The sequence below is a fragment of the Argentina silus genome (assembly GCF_951799395.1).
Source record: "Argentina silus genome assembly, chromosome: X".
Taxonomy (NCBI): Eukaryota; Metazoa; Chordata; class Actinopteri; order Argentiniformes; family Argentinidae; genus Argentina; species Argentina silus.
The window spans coordinates 12,342,711-12,366,349 of NC_139653.1; the positions used below are offsets into that span (position 1 = coordinate 12,342,711).

The 23,639-nt window shown below is 40.9% G+C and overlaps 1 protein-coding gene across 1 annotated transcript in view; it reads left to right on the plus strand.

The window, feature by feature from the left end:
• The window catches only part of lmbrd1 (LMBR1 domain containing 1), a 74,872-nt gene that overhangs the window by 48,668 nt on the left and 2,565 nt on the right, over positions 1 to 23,639 (plus strand). The gene's annotated exons all lie outside the window — the stretch shown is intronic.

Sequence of the window (23,639 nt, forward strand, 5' to 3'; positions counted from 1 at the left end):
TGAAGATTCACAATGACAGCTCAAAGAGGCACACTCGCATTGAGTCAAGTAATGCATAAGCCTACTCATGAAGCATATTTAGAACTTTCATTATTAATAAAGGAAAAAAATACAGTCTAATACGTCATACTGCCAAAAATGTGGAATATACTTTTCTATGATATTTAGGCCATATCCCTAGATTAAATATTTTACATGTAAATAAGAAAAAAAGGATATACAGTTCCCTGCGTAAGTAATGGGACAGTCAAGCATTTTTACTTCTTTTGGCTCTATACTCCAAAAGTTTTGAATTGAAATTAAACAATTACTTAACAGTTAATTTTGAGGTTAATGTATAGATTGTCAGCTTTTATTTAAGGGTATCTTTGTACATGTTGGTTTCAGCATTCGGAAATTACAACACTTTTTAGACATTTATTTAGCCCCATTTCAGGGCACCAAAAGTAATGGGACAGATTCATATAATGTCCAAATTAATCACTCATGTTTAGTATTTGGTCGACAATCCTTTGCATGCCATAACTGCCTGAAAACCCCACCAGATGCTGGGTATCTATGCTCTGCTAGGCCTGTGCTGCAGACATCTTCAGTTGTTGTTTTGAGGTCTTTTTGCCATTTGAATCTAAAGATTGACTTGGCCAGTCAAGAACTTTCCATTTTTTTGGTTCTGAAAAACTCCCTTTTTGCTATGGCAGTATGTTTAAAGTCATTGTCAGCGCTATCCAATGAATTTTGTATTTGCTTGTATTCAAGCAGACAAGATGTTTCTGTACACTTCAGAATACATTCTGCTGCTGCCGTCAGCAGTTACATCATCAATTAAGACAAGTTAGCTAGTTCTAGCGGCAGCTACAAGACCAAACTATACCACCCCCTCCACCATGTTTCACCTTTTTTCTCCAAACTTTCACTCTGGTACATGATCATATTCGTCTTATCTGTCAACAAGACCTTTTTCCAGACCTCTGCAGGCTTTTTAGGTACTTTTTAGCAAACTAACCTGATCATGCTTTTTGGATGGTTTGCACCTTAAAGTGAAGCATGTAGTTCGGCTGGTGACGTATTCTGTGGATGGTAGACTCTGACACATCGGGGTTTTTCTTAATTATGGTGAGCATTCTTCGGTCATCAACTAGAAGTCTTCCTTGGCTTACCAGTCTGTTTGTGATTGCTGAGCTTACCTGTGCTTTATTTTTTATTTTTAATGATGTTCCAAACTGTTGATTTTGGCACTCCTATGGTTTTGGCTATGTTTCTGATGTTTTATGGGGTTTTTTCTGATTTTCAGCCGAATAATGGCTTCCTCGACTTTCATTGACACCTCTTTGGTCCTCATGTTAACAGACAACAATAGCAGACTCCAAAGGCAAACGCAAAGCCTAGAATCAATACAGAAATAGACATTGACAGCTGTCTTTTCTAACTCTAACTATGTACAGTGCCTATAGAAAGTCATCATACCCCTTTGAAATAGTTACTATATTTGTCGTACAGCCTGAAATCAAAACCCATTAAAAAAAAAAACTTTTTCCAACTTTATGTACAAATTTTGCCATACAACATCAAACTAATGAAAAAAAAGGCAACAGTTCTGAAAATGTATAAGAAATGAAAAACAATAATAACAGGGTTGGAAAAGTCATCAGTCCCCTGATTTAATACTTTGTAGAGCCACCTTTTGCTGCAATTACAGCCATCAATCTGTTTGGATATGTCTCTACTAGCTTTGCACACCTAGATTGGAGAATATTTGCCCATTCTTCCTTCCAGAATTGTTCGAGTTCAGTCAAATTCCGTGGTGAGCGGCGATGGACTGCTCTCTTCAAGTCCATCCACAGATTTTCTATCGGATTTAAGTCAGGGCTCTGGACATTCACCTTTCTATCCTTAAGTCACTGCGTTGTTCTTTTGGCGGTATGTTTAGGATCGTTGTCGTGTTAGAAGGTGAATGACCTGCCCATCTTCAGCTGTCTAGCAGAGTGATGCAGGTTGTCCTCAAGAATTTGGGTGTACTTGGCAGCATCCATTTTCCCTTCAATCCTGACCAATTGCCCAGTCCCCGCTGAAGAGAAACATCCCCACAACATAATGTTGCCACCACCATGCTTCACAGTAGGTATGGTGTGTTTTGGGTGGTGTGCTGTGTTTGGTTTTCGCCAAACATAGCGCTTGGAGTTCAGTCCAAAAAGTTCAATCTTAGTCTCGTCTGACCATAAAACCTTTTTCCACACGGCAACAGAATCTTCCAGGTGTGTTTTTGCATTGCACAAACGAGACTGAGTGTGGCACTTTTTCAGGAAAAGCTTCTTTCTTGCTAGCCTGCCATACAGGCCAGCTTTGTGTAAAGCTTGTGAGATTGTTGTCACATGCACAGACCAGTCCCGGCCATAAAGACTTGTAAGTCCTTCAAAGTTGCCTTTGGCCTCTTGGTAGCTTCTCTGATCAATGTCCTCCTGGCTCGGTCATCCAGTTTGGACAGACAACCTGATCTAGGCAAGTTGTTGGTGGTACCATACGCCTTCCACTTCTTAATGATGCTCTGAACGGTACTCAGAGCGATAGCTAAAGCCTTCGAAATCTTTTTGTAGCCTTCACCTAACTTGTGCCTTCCTACAACTTTATCCCGGAGACCTTTTGAAAGTACTTTTCCAACCATGGTGAATTCTTTGCAGAAACATGCACTTCTAGTAGTGGAACCCTCAAGAAACAGCTGGTTTTATTCTGAAGTAATCAAAACCACTACAATTGATGTCAGGTGGGGGGCAATTAGCCTGGTGTTTGATCTGGAAGTTGATTGGTTGCACCTGAGCAAGTTTATAATGGTATACTCTAAGGGGCTGATCACTTAACCAAACCAGGTATTTCACTAATTAATTTTTAATAATTGTCCAGAATTTTTTAATTTTTAATTTTCACTTTGATGATGAGGGTTAGAATGTGTACCTACAGCTCAAAAAAGTTAGATTTGATTTAATTTTAATTTCCAGGGTGTAATGTGACAAAAGGTAAAGATTTCACAGGGTATGATGACTTTCTATAGGGACTGTATATAAAGTGATGTAATTTCTAAATGATGAAACCAATATTTACACAAATCAAATAAAGCTGAGAATCTCTACATTAACCTCATAGTAGTTGTTGGATTTAAAATCTTTTTGGAGTATAGAACCAAAAGAAGAAACTGTCCCATTACTTATGCAGGGCACTGTATTACTATTCTCTAGTACTGTACAGTATCTACTGATTCAAATGATATGCAAATATGACAACAAATCTGCTCTGTGTATTTCACTCTATGGGAAATCCCATATGGTAGGAATTATTTTCGTCTAATGGTGAGAGATATTGTTTTTGGTTTTGCACGTTTATTCTAATATTACTGTCTTATCAACCCATATGGGCTGGGCACCCTTGAGGTGCAATGACACTTAAATAAATAGTAGTAAATCAGTAAATATGAATCAAGAGTCTTAATGATGAGAGCATAAAACTTTTCCCTTCTGATGGAGAGGGACCTTAAAATTTTTTATTGGATATAGGGCCATCATAGATTTTGTCCACAACTGCCCTCATGGCTGTCTTTTAAAAACAAAAACAAAAAAATGTTCGCCTAGCATCGCAACATGGCCAATACCCAGTTTGAATGGCCATAACTGAATAAATTATTGGTGCCAAATAATGGTTAATAATGTTTGCAGGGGAGTAGAGTAGGCTTGTGCCGGTATCAACAGTATACCTGAACAAAATACCTGCTAAACTGGTAATACCTATAAAAAACAAAAACATTTCTCAGAGTGCACCAGGTGACAGCAGAACTTTTCCTCTGGTATTTTATTGCATGTTTACAATCTAAATCTAATGGCCTATTCAATTAACAAAAGTAATCGTGGTTGTATTCTGTCATGTGCTTGGCTGTTACGTTACCTACATAAGACTAGCCTCTACATTGCTAGCATTCACTAACTGGCTACAAACATAAAGCCAGGTCTTGGTGCACAACGCACACATACACGCACTTGAATCGCGGACATTATAGTGCCCTAGCTCATTGTCTCACGTCAGATAGGGCGACTCCGTCTGCACTGATCTCGTATCTCGCAAACGGTCATGGGATTGATCAAAAGTAGCCCGGTTAAAATGTGCTGTCATATCCCTTTGTTACAAAGTGTAGACTACTTGTAACTGAAAGAATAAATCAGTCAATTATTTTTGTGTTTTTCTCCAGCGAATTTCTTAGTTACATGACATGAATACTAGCAAAGGACTTTTTGGTGGTTGAAGATGCAGCCATTATTTAGTAAGGAAATGTGCATAAAATAGATTGCATAAAATAGAGTGCATAAAATAGATTCTACAAGTGACTACAAACAACTGTAACTTACGATGTATATCAGTGTTTTCATGGTTTTGTAACATAAGTAGCAGTCCCATAGAAAGCAATGAGAGGGCACATGAATCTCACAAATTAGAATCTATTTTTTCCTGGATGCTTTATTATCTTCAAATCTGAAGATTGGTTCCACGTCCTACAAGACAGGTTAGTCAAGGCTCTGAGTGTTGTGCAGGAATGAGGCCAACTGTTTTAAGATTTGAATCCAAAATGTTGCCATACTGGGGCAGTTGCGTTTTCTGTTGTTTTATTTTTACACCAAATCATCTGCCATGATCCAAGTCAACAGGTCACTTCACACTAGTTTATTGGCTGCTAGCTTCAGAAAGTTATTTTTTCTCTCTCAATGGCTACCATAGCAGGCATAAAATGTGTCAGTGTCACTGATCACGCCTTGCACATTGTATATGCCATTTTATTAATCTAATAAACGGCAGGTGTAATGGCAAAATGGCACTTGGCAGGTGTAAAGGCAAAAATAATGGTATAGATGGTGTAGTGGGAATTACACCCGTGTAAGCTTGTCAGGTCCCTTGAAGAAAACCTTCTGATACCATCTATACATTTTGAGCTATACTCAAATTTAGCCAAATTAAAAAGATCTATTTTGCCTACAGTATTCATTCGGTTAGGAAGTTCACATTATATCTATATTAGATGTTTTTGAAAACTATTATTTTCAACTGTGAGAGGGACTAATGCTGACCATCAACTAGCAATGTGAAGAAAACATGTTCGACCCATGTGCAATCATGTAGCAACATTAGATTAGCAACCTTAAGTCAATGTTGAAAAATAACCATCACATAATAAAGTTCAATAAATTGTTAATACCAACTAACATGTGACTAACCAACAACCATCAAAAAACAATGTCAGTCCAACATTGTAAAAGGTACAGTGCTCCAGCGTTTGCTTTTTGACATTTAAAAAAATATTTAAAAACTCACAACTGTTGTACAACATCAGTTTGGTTAGTTTTTGACTGTTGTACAACTGTGACACAATATAAAATGCCCATGAGGTATGATACATTATAAGATGCTTCTCCTCTTTCATATTTGAAGCTAACCACTAAGATAACCTTTCATTAAGACACTTTGCTAACATTGGAGTTTTATCTCTCCACTGGACAAAACACATTCCTATATGATTTCACATTCAGTGAAATGAACAGGGTAGATTTCTTGTGATATTTCTTAACACCAACATCATATTAGTAGCCATGTAGCATATCATGTTAATCAGTAGACACTGGGGAATAGTAATATATAATTTCCCACTTGTTTATATGTAAGATACTGGAACTATGGTTGAAATAACTGCCTAAAAACACATTTTGCTAACCGTTTGAAGGACACATTCCTGGCAAACAATTGTCATTTATTTGTGTTCTCTACACTCCTAAAACCATAATTGGGCTCACTGCCTCCAACATTTATTCTATATGGTTTATATACTGTGATGGCCCTATAGCTAAACATGTTACTTAAGACCTTCCCTTGCTCTGTGTCAAATAGTGTTTTATCACTAAAGGCACAATTGCTTCAAAATGTGGCCTCTAGCCGCCCCACTAGAAGAACACCATGTTTTTTACAATGCATGAAAGGTAAGTGCTCAACTGTGCTCTTACACAGCTTGCCTACAAGAGGAGGTGTTGGATACAGTTGTAATTCCATGAATTACAGGAGAGAGCTGACTTTGATTAAGAGTATCAACGTCACAGAATATCCAATTTCCAACAGCTTTAGAGACATAGGCCTAAAAATGACTGTTTACTCAATGCACAATCAAAGTATCAAAGGACAAAGCAAGCAAAGGAGTAATTGTTAACTACAAGGTTGATTATGTTACCACCACACATTATGCACTAATAACAGATATGTTCACAATGTTATTTTCTTTATGTCTGTGTCTGAGGCCAATGTGTCATGTGATATGTGAGTAAGCAGATAGACCTGTGGCTAGACTAATAGTTAGTCAGCCTATCACAAGATGTGCTGCAATATACAGTATACAGTTGTGGGGGGACATGCAGCGTTCGGCCTGTAGAGGGAGCTACAGGACCGTGGCCAGGGTGACGTCGGCGAGGCTCCGTTGCACACCTGTTGCAAATGAAGCCTCGTTGACTAGATGGTTTAAGATGTGTGTGCCTCGGCGTTCGAAAAAGAAGGAGGGCGACTGGAAAGTCGCAGAGTGTTTGGGTTTTACGAACTTTATGGAAAGATTACGAACATTTTATAAAATAAACGGGATTTTCCCAGACCACACCACCTCGACTCCACCTCTGTGTCACGAACTTGTTACAACAGTACAGTACATAACAGCTTCACAGAGAATGAGTAATGCTGGGTTGACTTGGTGTTAATTTGGACCAAAGTCCAAAGTACTATTCTCTATCTAGAGGAGGGCACTCAAATGTAGCTCTACTGTGATGTTTGTGGGCACACAGGGCAGTTTGAATAGTAATTTAAACTGGGCTGTGAATAGGCAACATAATTAGATCAGTGAACCAGAGAGACTAAGAATGTCTTTATGACAGATCTGGCCTCAGCACTGCCCCCATAACCTTAGTAAGGATCTGGCTAGAATGCACCAGATTTAGATTCAGGAAATGCTTGTGTAGTCAAGGGTATCACAAAGTTAGTGCTCAGAGATATTGTGTGTGTGAATGCAAATGGTATAGAGCCATCAAAGGCAGCACAGTTATAGTACTGTATGTGACAATTGTGACAGTTGAGTCTCCCTTGTTAGGGAATAAAGCATCAGAATTTTGGACCCATTTTGGGTGCCTGTCTCTCACAATGGAGAATAAATCTGCTGCACAGAAGTTGCTCTGCAGGTTACCAGAAATCAATCCATCTCCAGTTGACTCTCAGTTTAAACCCATACAATTTTTAGCTCACCGCTTGCCAGATATCACAGCCTCCCAATCTGTTTGTGCTGGTTTGGCCTTTTCCCATCTGTGGTCACTGTACTCATTGTACCTTTGCCACCCACCATCTGTGTAATACCTCATTGTTGAATGACGGGTAAAAGAAACATAACAACACAATGTTACCTATTAGAAAAGTGTTCTCTGTTACTGCCCAGCGGTGACTGGTTCAGCATCAATCTTATTTGTGTATGGGACATTATATGAGTAACTATGGAGTTCTAGACACTGCCACTTAAGCCCCTGCTCTCGTAACCAATTCACAGTAAAACTCACTGTGGACATATCTACAATACAATTTTAAGCTTCACTTTGACAGATCTCCACACTGTAATGTACTCAGTGGCTGTGTAGCATTTTCACACGATGTACTGTAATCTTTCACAAGATGTAGTCTGAGGTGTGACTTGTTTGTTGTAACATCTTCAGCTAAACCAGATCATTGAATATGTACAGAACAGATGAAGGGTTGTACTCTCAGTAATGGCCTTGCACTTAGCATAGCATTTATTTATAAATAACGGAATTTCAACAGAAATATACATTTTGCTAATGTAGCCTAACATTTTGAACTACAAATGGATACAGATTTGCTAAGAAGTGCATCAGAGATATTTCCTGAAATACACCTTGCAGTTAAATGCACGTTATCATCTGAAGTGGCTAACAAATGGATGAAATGGGATGATGTCCTATACAGGAAAGAGATTTGGCAATAGAAGCAGTGAGGTGTGGTTTGAGTGGGTAGCGTGCATGCCCTGTGGTACTGTGGCCTAACTGATGGGAAGTCCTCATGAGGCACTGAGGACCTCTCTTTGCTCCTGAATAATGGTCCTGTGAGGAGGAGTTTTAGGAGCTCATTGAGATGCACAGCAGCCCAGCACCACAGCAGCATTGCGTTCAGGAGGCCACAGTCCATTAATTGTGTTTGCGCAAGGTCAGTGTGCAGAGGGCGGTATATGCCATAACTGCCAGGCCGGGGAAGATCAGGGAAATGCACATGGTAGAATGGAGGTTCATGCTCTCAATATGATCACACGTGCACATACGCACATACACACACATAAATATACACACAGAGGTAGAGCCCATTTGATCAGATTGATGACTTAGACGTGTAGATATTTGTAATATTGCACACCTGATTGGGAATGTAATCGCTACTCACACAAAAGAAGAGGATACGGGTATATTGATTGTTGCCCGCTTCTCCTACCAGCTTACAAACCTGAACCTCTTTTGGCCGTCTTGGAAGTGGCTCCCACTTGCATAACAGCCGTTGCACAACCATGCATGAGGAGGAGGAGGAAGTGTCAAGCAGAGACAACACATGACTGGGAGGGATGCTTGCCACCGGAAACTGACGTGCAGCAACATTCACCTTCCAACAGTAGAGCCTGGTTGTCATTGGGTTGGGGAGAGATTTAAACACACCCCCTGCTCTATATCAGTGTGACTCATTTCCTTTGCTTGATGTAGTGTGAGATGCAGACGAGTCCAAGCCTCAAAGAGCCTCATGGCTTCTCTTCCAGGAAAATGACTGGGAGAACAAAAAGTCCCCTTGTTAAGGTGATGCTATGGACATGGGATAGTTGAATGTCTACAGCTCTACTCAGTATCACACCTACCTTGAAAATGCAAACCTTCATTTTCATAGCAGTACTCTTTGGTATTGAATTCAAACCTTCCCACTCATCTCTTTTGATGAGCTCAAACAACAATGAATGTTTGATAAATCTCTGAGAAAATAGTTTTTTAGGAATATATTACTTTGTGTTACTATCTTCAGTTGTCTCCTTTACTCATATAAAAATGTTTTTTTTTCTTCTATTATTAAGTGTTACTTGCCTTCTGAACTGAGGAAGAAGTAAGACTTTGTCACCGTTTGATAAATTGATTAAAGTCAATCTCATTTTCCTTTAGCCTTTTATTAGAGGACCAGCAGTAGTTCCTTGAAGAATAATGATTCTGATGAAAGTTTAATAAAGATTTTCTCTCATTCTCCGTTCTCAGTTGATTATATTACGTGTCTGTTTGTCGCAGACTAGATAGATGCTGTCTTCTGAAGGATCAAGTGTTACCATGGCTACCAGTCAGCAAGTCTCCTGTGGAAAGGGGATGTTTTAATACATTCTGCTGCTGCAAATGAAAAAGAGACATAAAATGCTTTCTTCTCTACCAGTAATATTGAGGCAGACGGTCGTGCCTGGGTTTTCTACAGTACATGTGCTCCACATAAAACGCTAATGACTGGCAGCCCCATCTCTAGGCCTGCATGGAAGGCAGAGGCTCTTATATAAACCAACCCAGAATAGAGGAGCAAGGCCCTAGGCCGATAATGTTAACGTGAGAAGTCAATCTTGTGCTGGTTTCATGCTTTAAACATAATGTCTTGTCAGTAGACTATTACAGCCTGCTTTATATCCATATATGATTTGTGACATGTGGTCAACTGAATATCACATTATCACTTGATGGGAAATGAGCCACACTGTATGAATGAATCAACAAATAGTATTTTGTTAGAGGCCCCATAGTAATGTTTATGTACTGTAGTGACCTGTGTGTTTTGTTGTTGTTTTTTTACTCAGTTTACCAATGCTTTACTGCCTGATTTAGGTCATCCTGGGTACTGTGTGTTTTTGTCTTGAATATCTGTTAGCCCCTTATTCTTGCAATTGTATACTTTACATTTAAAACTTTCTTTATACAGCACATTCTAGCAGGCCTATTCCATGAGAGCTATCCTTTTTATTTGCTAAGAGTTATATGTTACATTGACATTTACATTTATGGCATTTAGCAGATGCCTTTATCCAAAGTGACTTACAACAAATACATTTGTTTAAGTAAGTGAATCATCTATCCATCAGTCATCATAAGATAAAGTAATCAATGCTCTGACCAGGGGCCATAGGCAGTCACAATGCTAGAAGAAGGAATTTTTTGCTTTGCTTTTCCCCCGCTTGTTCCTGGCACTGCTGGGCAAAATCGTGTGCCTCAGCCAGATGTTGTTGGATGTCCCGCAGGTACTCAAAGTTGGGTATCTTGAGAAGATCAGTGTCAGGGGGTTTGCCAAAGGCTAAGTCCGCAGGGGTCTGCAGCTCTCTCCCGAACATGAGAGCGGTCGGTGTGCACCCAATACTTTCTTGCACTGCCGACCAATATGCCCACAGGACCAGAGGTAGGCAACAGTCCCAGTCTCGCTGGTGTCGTGAGGTGACGATAGCAAGTTGCGTTGCAAGCGTTCGATTGAACCTCTCCACCAATCCGTTGCTCTGAGGGTGGAGGGGCGTCGACCTGCTTTTCCTCACCCCCATGTGTTGGCACACCTCAGCGAACACCTGTGTCTTGAAGTTTCGCCCCTGATTGCTGTGTAGTTCCTCGGATGCACCGAACCAACAGAACATTTCGTACACCAGCCGCTCAGCTGTGGTAGCAGCGCTCTTGTCGGGGTCCGCATACGTCTCTGGCCATTTAGTAAAATAGTCCATGGCCACAAGGACGTAGCGGTTCCCATTGTTCGTGGTGGGAAATGGACCAAGGATGTCCACACCAACTCGCTCCATGGGGGTCCCCACCTGGTATTGCTGTAGAGGGGCATGGGAACGTCTGGTCGGTCCTTTCTTGGCTGTGCAGGCATCACAGCAGTGCACAAAAAGTTCAGTGTCTTTCCTGCAACTGGCCCAGTGAAACCGTTGGCGCAGCTTGTTCAGGGTCTAGGCCACCCCGTAGTGACCTGCCCCCACCGAGCCGTGGATTGCCTGTAGCACCTGTTGGTGCCAGTCCTTGGGCACCAGTAACTGCCACACACTTCTTCCCCAGCCCGGCGCATGCCAGACCCAGTACAGCAGACCATCACGCCGGGACAGGGTGGCCCAATGGGGAAAAGTAGGCCTTGGTCTCCACTGATAAGGCAGAGACAGCTTGCCAGGAGGGGCGTGCCCTGGTGTCAACCCACCATTCCACCCTGGCCAGGGTGGGATTGTTGTCCTGCGCTGCCTGCCACTCCTGGTCGTCCACTGCCATCAGCCACTCTTCCTCTGTCTCAACTTATCACATGGTGGCCACTTGGAGAGTCGCTCCATCTCGCTCCTCTTGGCGCCGACGCTGATGTTGTAGAGGAAGAATCTACAGGAGCGTGCTGTCGCTGTGATGTTCACCACACAGGATAAGTGGTTGTCAAGGATGACCCCAAGGTTCTTGGCTGTATGGGAGGAGGTCACAGTAGAGTTCTCTACTGTGATGGAGAAGTCTTGGAGAGGGCAGGCTTTCCCTGGGAGGAAGAGCAGCTCAGTCTTGTTAAGGTTGAGCTTGAGGTGGTGGGCTGACCTCCAAGCAAGACACGCAGAGACACGTGTTGCCACCTATAAGTTAGAAGGGGGGAAAGAGAGAAAGAATTGAGTGTCATCTGCGTAGGAGAAACCATGTGAGGAAATTACCGAGCCAAGAGATTTGGTAGAACAGAGGCAGAACAGTAAGGGCCCTAGGATAGAGCCCTGGGGGACCCCAGTGGTGAGGGTCACCTGGTAAGAGCGATCGGCCAGGTAGGATGCAAACCAGGAGAGTGCAGAGCCAGAGATGCCCAATTCTGAGAGGGTGGAGAGAAGGAGCGGGTTTACTGTGTCGAATGCAGCGGACAGGTCCAGAAGAATGAGAACAGAGGAGAGGGAGGAAGCTCGAGCAGAGTGGAGGGCCTCCTTGACAGCAAGGAGAGCAGTTACAGTAGAGTGCCCAGCCTTAAAGCCGGATTGGTGAGGGTCAGGGAAGTTGTTCTGAAGGAGGTAGTGAGACAGTTGGTTAGAGACGGCATGTTAAGGGTTTTAGATAAGAAGGAGAGAAGGGATACCAGTCTGTAGTTATGGACAGCAGACGGGTGAAGAGTTGGTTTCTTGAGAAGAGGCTTGACTCTGGCTCTCTTGAAGGCCGCTGGGACAGATCCTGTGGATAGAGAGGAATTGATTAAGGTGGTAAGGAACGGAAGGAGGTCTTTGGAGATGGATTGGAGAAAGGGGAAGGGGATAGCATCGAGGGGGCAGGTGGTTGCCCGCTTGGATGTGACCAGTTTTAGAACATCATCAGGGGAGAGGGAAAGGGAAAAATCAGATAAACCAGAGACCTGGTATAGCGCAGTGGGTTTGGGAGGAGAGGTAGCAGTGTCAGTGAGAGGTAGAGGGAAAGAGCTGCTTGTATTCAACTTTTTGAAACTCATTATACATTTTAACTACTTGAAACTTAGTAAGTTGAAAGTGCACATTTTGAAAGTGCACATGGAAGATCTATGGAAACCAAAAGATGACATGCAGGGTTGAAGTCACCTGGTGATTGGCCAGTGGGCTACAGTGGTGTAATGGCTCTTACATCTTGGTGAGCAGGTGCTAAGTGCCAAGCTCTCTATTATCTCTCTAAGGTCATTACTGGGCCATTACTCACTCAGCATAATAGAGATTAACCAAATCCACAGAAATTGGTTGCCATTGCCCCAGACATCCTAAACAGTATTTTCTACTCAGGATTTTTTATGGGGCATGAAGCTATTTTGAGGGGGCGAAAACATTCCCCTCTTCTGTCTCTAATCTGTGATGGAAATCTGATTACTGTAAATGCTATTGGGAATCTTGCTATCTGGCTGCTGAGTGGCACCAGACTTAGATGAAAAGCTTCAGGCATTGATATATGCTGGTGAGGAGAGGCCAGTTAACTGATATTCGGTACAGTACTGTTGGGGCCTGCTGATTTGAGAATATTTTTTGGGATTGATTGTGATTCAGTAAAGCTGGGCCCCATTCATGTTAGAAATCTGGCTTCAACAACCCTTTGACAATGATAATTGTTTTTTATGTTTGTACTTATCCATAATTAACATGGCAATACTTAAAATTATGTCTGTTTGCATAGTAAAACCAGAATGCAGCAGCTAGCAACAGCCATCCCATAGTATGTTCTGCGACAATTCTGCTTGGCCAATGTCAACAAAACAAACTTTTGCCATCAGGTTTCGAATTGGAGCCTGTTATGGCACTGAGTGTTGTAAAAACAAAGTCCACTACTTCAAAAAGTGTGTCATTACTTTAGATATCACAACACCTGTATTCATTGTCACATATTGAAGTGTCCTCGAAGCAAATTGTTTACTAAATTGAGGCCCACACAGTTGCCATTGAAGGTGTAATGTCATTTCACAATATTCATAGAGCTGTAGTCACATAATAAAACAGATAATAGTCTGGCTTTTGTTTTCAGAGAAAAAATAGACTGGCTTCTGTTACTAAGCAACATCTTGTTTGAATCCACAACATTGTCTCAGAGACCTGCAGGAGAAGATCTTCTTGTGATTTTATCTGCAGCCCAAGAGATGTTAGGTTTGCAATTTGCAGCACATGGCTCCCTCCATCCCAACACAAATCAATTCTAATTGTATCAGTATCAAGTGGATTTTTTTTTTTTGAATGTTACCACAATAGCATGTGTCAGTCAAGAATCCCTTCACTTTGTTCTTAATGAATGGAATGCATCTTGTAATCTACCTATTCCCCTATGCTATCAAAGCATAGCACTGCGTTGCAAGGCATATCTGCTTGCTTTTTTAATGCAGATTGATACATCAAAACACCATCAAAATAAAGTTATATAAATATGATCAAGAGTCATGTATTTGCTTGACATCTCTATTGAAAGAGTAAAAGCTCTGTAGATTTGAGCAGCATTTTAAAAAGGATCTCACTCACTTGAATTGCCTCTTTTGCTGAGCTTTCAGGAATAAATACAACTCGTGCCAAGTTTTGAGCTCTTGCAAACACTATTCTCAGGGGCAAAATAGTGTGATAAAATTGTAAGGGAGGTCTGTGTTTTGTTATTTATTGTGACCTATAGCATTGGTACTTAGTTGATCATTGAGAGGTCATCCAGAGTCTGTGAAACAGACGTCAAGTTGCTGCAAACAGTCCTCACATTCCGAGGTGCTCCACTCAAGTCTTGAACCTCCGACCTCTGTATTGCCAGTGACAGTCTCTTCCAAATACCCAATGGAATATAGCTACGCCACCGAAAAGCTAGCAATTCCACAGCACGGATGGGGGTATTTGAACTTGAGGAATGAGTTTACAATCTGTCTGCAGATTCCCTGAACTCTCATCACAGGACACTAATCTGAATACAGATGACTGTCTACACATCACCAGGATCTGGCCAGTCTTATCAATGGCAGACATGAAAACACCAGATCTGCTTTTCAGAGATGCTTTTCTTTTGGATAGGCTTAACACAAGGGCTAATCATCTTCTTTGTGAGTCTGCACATCATTGTTATTCCCTCAGAGCACCGTCCAACATCATTTTGTGGTCTTTGTCTGCTAAGCTTTCTCCATCAAAGCTTAGAGCTTTCACCAAATGGCAGTCGGACAAGCAACATCTCTATTGATTAGTCAAACAGCTTCCTTTTCAGTCCCCTGCGCACTCTCACACTTCCCCTGTTATAGAGACATTTATAGAACATCTCTATACCTCTATAACTATCTCTATCTCTACCTCTATAACTATCTCTATCTCTACCTCTATAACTATCTCTATCTCTACCTCTATAACTATCTCTAATTAAAGATGGTGTGATTGGCAGCGTGTGAGGTTGCTATGAGGCCTATAAGTGAGTTTCAGGGGTTTCAAGTTGGACCGTTTTGAGCTCCAGGATGACAGTGCTGTTAAACGGCCGAGCGTATTGAGGCTATAAAAATGAGAAGTGGTAGCTGGTTAGGACCAGAGAGCGATATCCTTCATGTGCAATTATGGCCAAGCACGTCAACCTTGCTCTCAGGACCTGGATTCAATTTCAGTGCCTATTAGGATTAAGCTAACTAAAACTGTCATATGCAATGGCTGTGGTAACCCATCATAAATACAGTTTACCTCTTACACTACATATTTTTCTTTTACAGTGTTCTGTATTCTTCTGTATTAATCAATTGAAATATAGATTTTTTTTCCAATTTTTTTTGATGGATCGACTGAATACTGCATTGCAACAATATAGTGCAGTTTGCTGTCCAATAGATGCAATAGAAACATACATGGGCATCATTGCTATTCCCATCAGCAATGAGTAGGCCCAACTGTATAAACTACAAGGTTATTTACTTATTCTCATTAGCTAATAGTTACACTTTCTCAGGTAACACATTCTATGAACCACCTCATGTATAATTCATTTTTAGTGTCTTGTACCATACAGTATTACAGTATATTGTATGACTCATGGGTATTGTTTATGACAGCTACCTTGTAAAGGCTTCTAAAGACTGGTATCTTGTAACACCCTTTAGAAATGCATGCTGCCCTATATTTATCCACAATGCATTTCCCCTGGGTGGGCCATGGAAAGAATTGCCTATACTTCTTGTCATATCCACACTTGTACAAACTGCTCCTACTCCATACCTCTGCTCTTCTGTACATATCTGTCTATACTGTACATAATCTGTCTATACTGTTCATATTGCACATATCCCTATATTTTCTTTAATACTACTGTTAATACACTGCACATATCTGTACATACCTGTTTATACTGTATTCCATATTTATTCTGCTATTACCCTAATGTTACTGTTAATACATACATACTGCTAGACTGTATTGCCTATACAGCTCATACGCTGCTACACTGTACATACTGCATCCTATTCATTTATTCTGCTTATAATGCTACTGCTAATTCATATACTGCACTACTTATACTATACTGCACTACTATACTGCACTACTAGACTGCTCATATACTGCACTACCTGTATATACTGCTCACACTGCACTTTCTGCTTTTTTGCACTTCTGGTTAGACGCTAACTGCATTTCGTTGTCTCTGTACTTGTACTCTGCACAATGACAATAAAGTTGAATCTAATCATCTAATCTAATCTAATGTAACCGAGTTGAGATAGTAAACTTACTCTGCAAGTTGAAATACCCCCACCCACCCCATCAAATTGCTAGCTTAGTTGGTTTCCATCCTATATTTCAGTGAAGGTCACATGTGAGGCATTACAGAGGACACAGATCTAATATCTGTGTGAGCTAGGAGTGTGAGTCAGCAATACTGTTTGCAGCAACTTGTGAGTGTAACCGAGTTGAGATGGTAAACTCTTGAAATACCCCCACCAGTGCCATCGAATTGCTAGCTTTTCGGTGGTGTAGTTGGTTTCCATCAGATATATATCGGTGACGGCAACACGGCCGTCGTATTGACAATACAGAAGACACAGGTTTGAGACTTGTATGAGCTGAGTGCAAGGAAGCTAAATAAAGCAAAAGTGTTTGCGCTCAATCAAGCCTTTTCTCCCGATCCAGAATGGAGAGGGTTGCTCATCTGACTCACTCTATTGAGCTCACTCCCCAAATCCTGCTCTGGCACTGAGAACAGTCTATAATTACACCGCACAGCTTTACAACAGAGTAGATGATTAAAGAGTAATTCAATTAATAGCATAACGTCTGGCTTTGCTCCATAGAGATAGACAGACTATTAACTTTTCTAGAAGGGTTAAGGTAGACTGGGAGTGTACATCAATTAGCAGATTTCAAGAGCTATTTTACTACACCTGATGTGAAAAGCTTTTTTTTTTTTTTTTGGACAGAACATTTATATTAAACATTGTTTTTTCAATGTTTCAGTTTCGCACCATTTCCAGTCAGAGTGCACTGATCATGAAATATTCCTTCGATAGTTCACACTGACCAGTTCTATCTGCAGTAGTACTAGAATTCAATGCATGCTTTTGCTGAACATTTCAAACAACAGGTTTCATTCTTGAAAAGTTGTGTGCCATAAAAGCCAAGCAGGGGTTCATAAGACTGAAGTGACACTCTCAGGGGACCCTGGTACTTGTCTTTGTTTATGGTCAGAAGAGAAAGGACTAAAAGTAAGGTATGCCTTTGATGGAGAGGAATTAAAAAAGGAAGAAATGGCCTCCCAGATAGTGTTCTTGTTAGCAATGTGGGAAAGACTGCATTCCTCTTTAGATTCTGTAATGCTTTGTGTGTGTGTGTGTGTGTGTGTGTGTGTGTGTGTGTGTGTGTGTGTGTGTTTGTGGAGGAGGGGATAAAAGCTGTCATACATAATGCATCATGTTAGAGAGACCAGAGCTCGCCTCTGCATCGTGACTGAAGGCTGTATTACCTGCGCTTGCAAGCAGCCCATGTTCTCATCGAGGACCGGTTGCGATTTCAAGGTGAACTGGGTCAGTGGTGTACACGATAATTTGTTTAGGCAGACCACTGTTGAGAACCATCTGTGAGTCCAATTCTGAGCCCTGTAATTCAAGTGAGCAGCTGGAGAGCTGCAGATGGCCAACTTGGTGGAGGAGAAAGAGTGGGGGGAAGGTGGAAGGTGAGATGGGATTGCTTTACCTATTATCTTAGTTGGTGCCACATAAGCATTGACTGACCCCTTTTCATGGCTCTTTAACTCTCCCAGATACTATCTCAACATACCCTACTGTTCTAATATGGGTTAGACAACTCAGACTTGGTCCCCGTTATGATATTAACACTTAGAAATTAATTATATCTTCCTCTTTTTTTCCTTCTTTTTTTTCATGTAACCTCAACATTTTAACTTGGTTGTGCTGTAGATGTCATTTGAATGGACATGCATTGGGTACAACAGGGATAGGGATGTCTCTGAAAGAAACAATTACCTGAAGGAGCCCTGTCTCTGCACAGAGATGGGAGGAGCCAGAGGGTTCACTTGGCATCCATTTTCATCCGCAGTCTCTGGAAAATGAAGGACTGGGCCAGTTTTTCAATGCTGGGAAACAGTAGGTGGGCTGTGAAGTGCCCTTATTTATTTTAGCTAAACATGTGTAATGTCCAGGGTCTTACAATATTTTCGCCGCACAGAGCGGAGCATGTTAGCTCGCCAATCTACTCTCCTTAAATAAATCTGTTATTTAAGGAGAGTGACTACAACGCACATGCGCAGTCTGACAAGATCCTCAGAGCTCATGAATAATTGCCAAAACACATAATAAAATCATTTGTTACGCAATTTAAAATATCTTCCCACTTACTTCCACTTTGTTGTCCAGCTACTTTAAAAAATATGTATTACAAAATTTGAAACCTATGTTGCTAGTTTTCGGGGTGATCAATGGCTACCATTGGATTTCAGGCCACTCAACCGTCTTCTAATTATAAAATAAATGTTGGTGTCGGTCAGTGTCCAGTAGCCATGCCTGGTCTCAGTCAGTGTGAGGAACAGTGTGATAGGAGCAGCTCAGCAGGGTCAGTCTTAATGCTCCAGATGGCTCTCTAGCATAGCCAGACAGGACACATATTCTCTTCATCTCATACAGGCCGCCTTTCTACCAGCATCAATGGACATATGCAAGCCTCTCTAATGGTAGGGCATTTTTCAGAGCTAGGGAACAGAGATGATTATGTGACTAGCATTTCTCGCTTGAGGTGTTCATTTCAGTTCACTTATATTGCTAATTTTATAATGGACTCATTTTTTTTTTTTTGGCTATCAGACTGTTGTCTTTATCTAAGTGTTATTGAAACTGTCAAACAATACATAATCAATTGTTGATTAAATGTCAAGAAAGGGGAGAGTACTTTATTGCAGATGTTTCAATAGAAAAAATATAAAACTACATCCACTGTGGTAGCCTCACTCAGGTAGATTGGCTGTGCTGTCACACAAAAAAGAATTGGGCTGCTTATGTAAGTGACAAGCTTTGATGATCAATGGGATGTGTGAGAATCAACTGATTAAGTAAAGTGAGCTTCTCTCCAACGGTCTGCCATTATAATTCTCTTCAGTGTTTGTCTCACATGGGGAAGTGTTTACAGTCCAAATAGCAGCACTCCCTATTAACCCAATAAATCATATCAAAGGAAGCATGCCAAGAAGCCTGCACAGCAAACAGCCACAGGAATTCTATGGGGTCTTATGTTGCCTCCAAGCGCTGGTCCCTTACATTTCTGGGAGAGAGCCAGTGTTTTGCATCTATGTTCCACAAATCTTCACCCCAACTTATATTATCTGGAAAAGTCTGTCTGTGTTCCGGATCACAACGTTTCTGTGCTTCCCGAGATCTACACATTCCTCATAGCATGTATTAGTTATACATAGATCTCTTTTCAGTTTGGTGCTTTTGTGATTCTGTCTCCCTTTCCTCTCTGGGACTGGCTGTACTGCTAAGACTTGGAATACCAGCCATCAAAGCCTAAGGGCAAACCAACAGTCTCGCTTGCTCCTCACTCTCCTCCTTTCTATTCAGAGCTGAATAGAGCCTCTGACCACTCTGTTACCCTGTCATGGATACAACAGGCCCCCAGACAAGTGAATTACAGAGTTTACCCATTTCTATGAAATGGCCTTGCTTTTGATGCACTGCCGAGAGCCTTTGCCTTTTCCCCTGCTTGCAAAACTTTCGCTGTTCATATGACAGGCTGAAATGTTTTGCATGGTTCATTTGTGATGCATTGTGATGAAGAGTAACAAGGACTCCTTGTATTTGTTTGCAGACACTGTCTCATAGTTAGATTAGTTTGAGTGGGTTTTTTTTGTTATGTTTTACAGTTTGGATGTTGTTCTTTATTTCTTTCTATTCATTAATTGTTTAATTTAAAACCTCCCACAAGAGAACAGTAGTGGTTGCCCTCTGGCCCTTACCGTCTCTCACCTCTACCATAAAACATCACAAATTAGATATACAGTGCCATGCGTAAGTAATGGGACAGTGAAGCATTTTTTCTTCTTTTGGCTCTATTCTCCAAAAGTTTGGATTTGAAATCCAACAATTACTATGAGGTTCAAGTACAGATTTTCAGCTTTTATTTAAGGGTGTACATGTTGGTTTCACCATTCAGAAATTACAACACTTTATACATAGTCCACCTATTTCACGGTACCAAAAGTACAGATACAGGGACAGATTCATATAATGTCCAAATTAAGCACTTATGTTTAGTATTTGGTCGACAATCCTTTGCAAGCAATAACTACCTGAAGTATGCGACCCATTGATCCCACCAGGCACTGGGTATCTTCTCTGGTGATGTTTTGTTAAGCTTGTACTGCAGGTATTTTTGATAAAATCTTATTATCAAGAAATTAAATGCATGTCCAATTGGATTTGAATCTAAAGATTGACTTGACAGTCAAGAACTTTCCGCTTTTTGGACCTGAAAAACTCCCTTGTTGCTATGGCAGTATGTTTGGTGTTATTGTCTTACTGTATGATGAAGCGCCATCCAATGAATTTGGAGGCATTTGCTTGTACTCGAGTAGACAAGATGTTTTTGTACAGTTCAGAATACATTCTGCTGCTGCTGCTGCTGTCAACTGTTACATCATCAATTAAGACAAGTTAGCCAGTTCTACTTGCAGCTATAAGACCAAATCATAAACCCCCCCCACCATTTTTCAGTTGGTATGCTGTAAATCTTGGGCATGTCCCTTTTTTCTGTCCACAAGACCTTTTTCCAGACCTCTGCAGGCTTTTAAGGTGCTTTTTAGCAAACTGTAACCTGACCATAACTAGTGGTTTGCACTTAGCAGTGAAGCCTCTGTAGTTTGGCTGGTGATGTATTCTATGGATGGTAGTCTCTGACACATTCACGGCTACCTAGGAGAGTGTTCCTGATCTGTTGGACAGTTGTTTTGGGGGTTTTCTTAATTATGGTGGGCATTCTTCAGTCACCACTGTAGAAGTCTTCCTCGGCCTACCAGCCCGTTTGCGATTAGTTCACCAGTGCTTTTTTTTTTTAATGATGTTCCAAACTGTTGATTTTGGCAAGCCTAAGGTTTTGGCTATGTTTCTGATTATTATTATTATTTTATTTTTTTTTTGCCTAGTAATGGCTTCCTTGACCTTCGTTGACACCTCTTTGGTCCTCATGTTGACAGATGTCAATAGCACTCCAAAGGCAAATGCAAAGACTAGAATCAGTACCAGACATTTACAGCTCTCTTATGCCTGCACAAATGATGTGACAGAACACACCTGACTTACCAGAAACACCTGTCAAGTCAATGGTCCCATTACTTTTGATTTAACTTTTGGAGTATAGACGAAAAAATGCTTAACTGTCCCATTATACACAGGCCACTGTATACCCATAGATATAGAACAACTCTATCTCTATGTATATCAGGGGAGGCTGGTGGATGTGTTCATTGTTCTCACACGTGTTTGATACCATTCCTCATTACATTCCATGCATTACAATGAGCCCATTCTCCCATTTCTACCTTCACTGATATACACTCACCAAACACTTTATTAGGAACACCTGTACACCTTCTCATGGTGGAGGTGGTGTAATGGTGTGGGGAATGTTCTCTTGGCACACTTTGGGCCCGTTAATACTAATCAATCATTGCTTGAATGCTACAGCCTATTTGAGAATTGTTGCTGACCAAGTGCATCCCTTCATGGCTACAATTTACCCATCTTCTAATGGCTACTTCCAACATGATAATGTACCATGTCACAAAGCAAAAGCCGTCTCAAACTGGTTTCATGAACATGACAATGAGTTCAGTGTTCTTCAGTGGCCTTCCCAGTCACCGGATCTGAATCCAATAGAGCACCTTTGGGGTGTGGTAGAACGGGAGATTCACAGCTTAAAAGTGTACCAGAAACATCTGCAGGAATTGCGTGATGCAATCATGTCATCATGGACCAGAATCTCAAAGGAATCTTTCCAACATCTTGTGGAATCAATGGCACGAAGAATTGAGGCTGTTTTGAGAGCAACGGGAGGCCCTACCCAGTATTGTTATAGTGTTCCTAATAAAGTGCTCAGTGAGTGTATATACCTACATATGAACTATGCTTCTTGTTAAGATTGTCAACTATGACTTAATTTACAAGTTACTGTATCCAGGCGTCAAACCTATTCACAGTGACAGCGACATAGTTTACCTCTTTCCAAAATAGTTGTTGTCTTTTCCAGTTACTGTGACAAGTTAGCCTGAGGCGCTGCTTCGTGGCACTGTTAACAGCCCCTCCCAGGCACTTAAGTGCAGACGGGGGCATTGTTAGCACGGATGCACAGCAAGTGCTCTGCTTCCGCAATTATAGAGACTGCATCCAAGCATTGATTTGTCACATGTTATTGTACATACACTGTAACTCTGCATCTTTTAATGTTTTTAAATCTCTTTTTACTTGATGTCACAAAAATGGAAACAGCCTCCTAAAAGTATACTCTAGTATGTGTCAAACAGTGAGCTCTACAACTAGCCTAAACTTTATATGTTTAATAACAAGCAATTTGTTGCTGTTAATGTTCTATTTCACTAAGGCCTGATATCTATAACCAACTCTTGATAAGCTATTTAGGGCTGGTTTCCCAGACACAGATTAAGCCTGAACCTAGACTAAAATGCATCTTCAATGGAAATGTTGTCTTGAAATTCTTATTTAGTCCAGGACTAGGGTTAATCTGTGTCTGGGAAACGGGCCCCTTAGTGTTTTATATATCAGCTCTTGACTAGTTCAAGTCACAGGAATGTTATTGCATGACAAAGTTTGTGAACTTCAAATTCACTGAAATATTGCAAGGTCGTTTTCTAAAATGTCTCAACCACAGCAATATAAGATTAGCATTATTCAGTTAAGCTTCTTTCATTAGCATGTGAAATGAGCTTGAACTCAGTTCAATCTGCCTGTGGGTAGCTACTTAGCCAGTTTTTCACCCCTTATTGACTCATGAGAAGGTGCATGCGTGCCAGTTTTTTGTCATTTTTTTCTGCTTTTGGTTTATGATGGCTCTGCATACATCCCATTAACTGTTGCATTATCACCATGATTCAAGCAGATGCTGCACTGTTGTAATTAATGTCGGATGGTGTCTCTGGGGGCTTTCTTATAATGGCGACATCCGTATGCTACTATAATTACTTTAATTGCTCATAGAAGTAGAAAAAGAAGTTCCAGAAGAAACTTTGTGGGCTTGCAAAGTGTTATTTTGGTAGTGGAAAAGGTTTAAAGATGTTTTGATAGATAGATTTGCTGGGCAGTTGAAAGAATGTGAGTCTTATTATGGTAGCGGATAAATTTAGAGATGGTTTGGTTGCTGGATATAATTGTAGATACTATAGATAGATAGATAGATAGATAGATAGATAGATAGATAGATAGATAGGATAAGCCTGAGATAGTTCAGTGGAGTGGGTAGAGGGTTGAGTGGTTGAGAGTGTTATAGTTGGTTGGTTAAGTGGTTGAAAATGGCTTCAGTGGGGTAGAACTGGTAGCCAAGAGAGTGCATTGTTGTGTAATCATTCTAAAAATGTGTTCTACAGGCC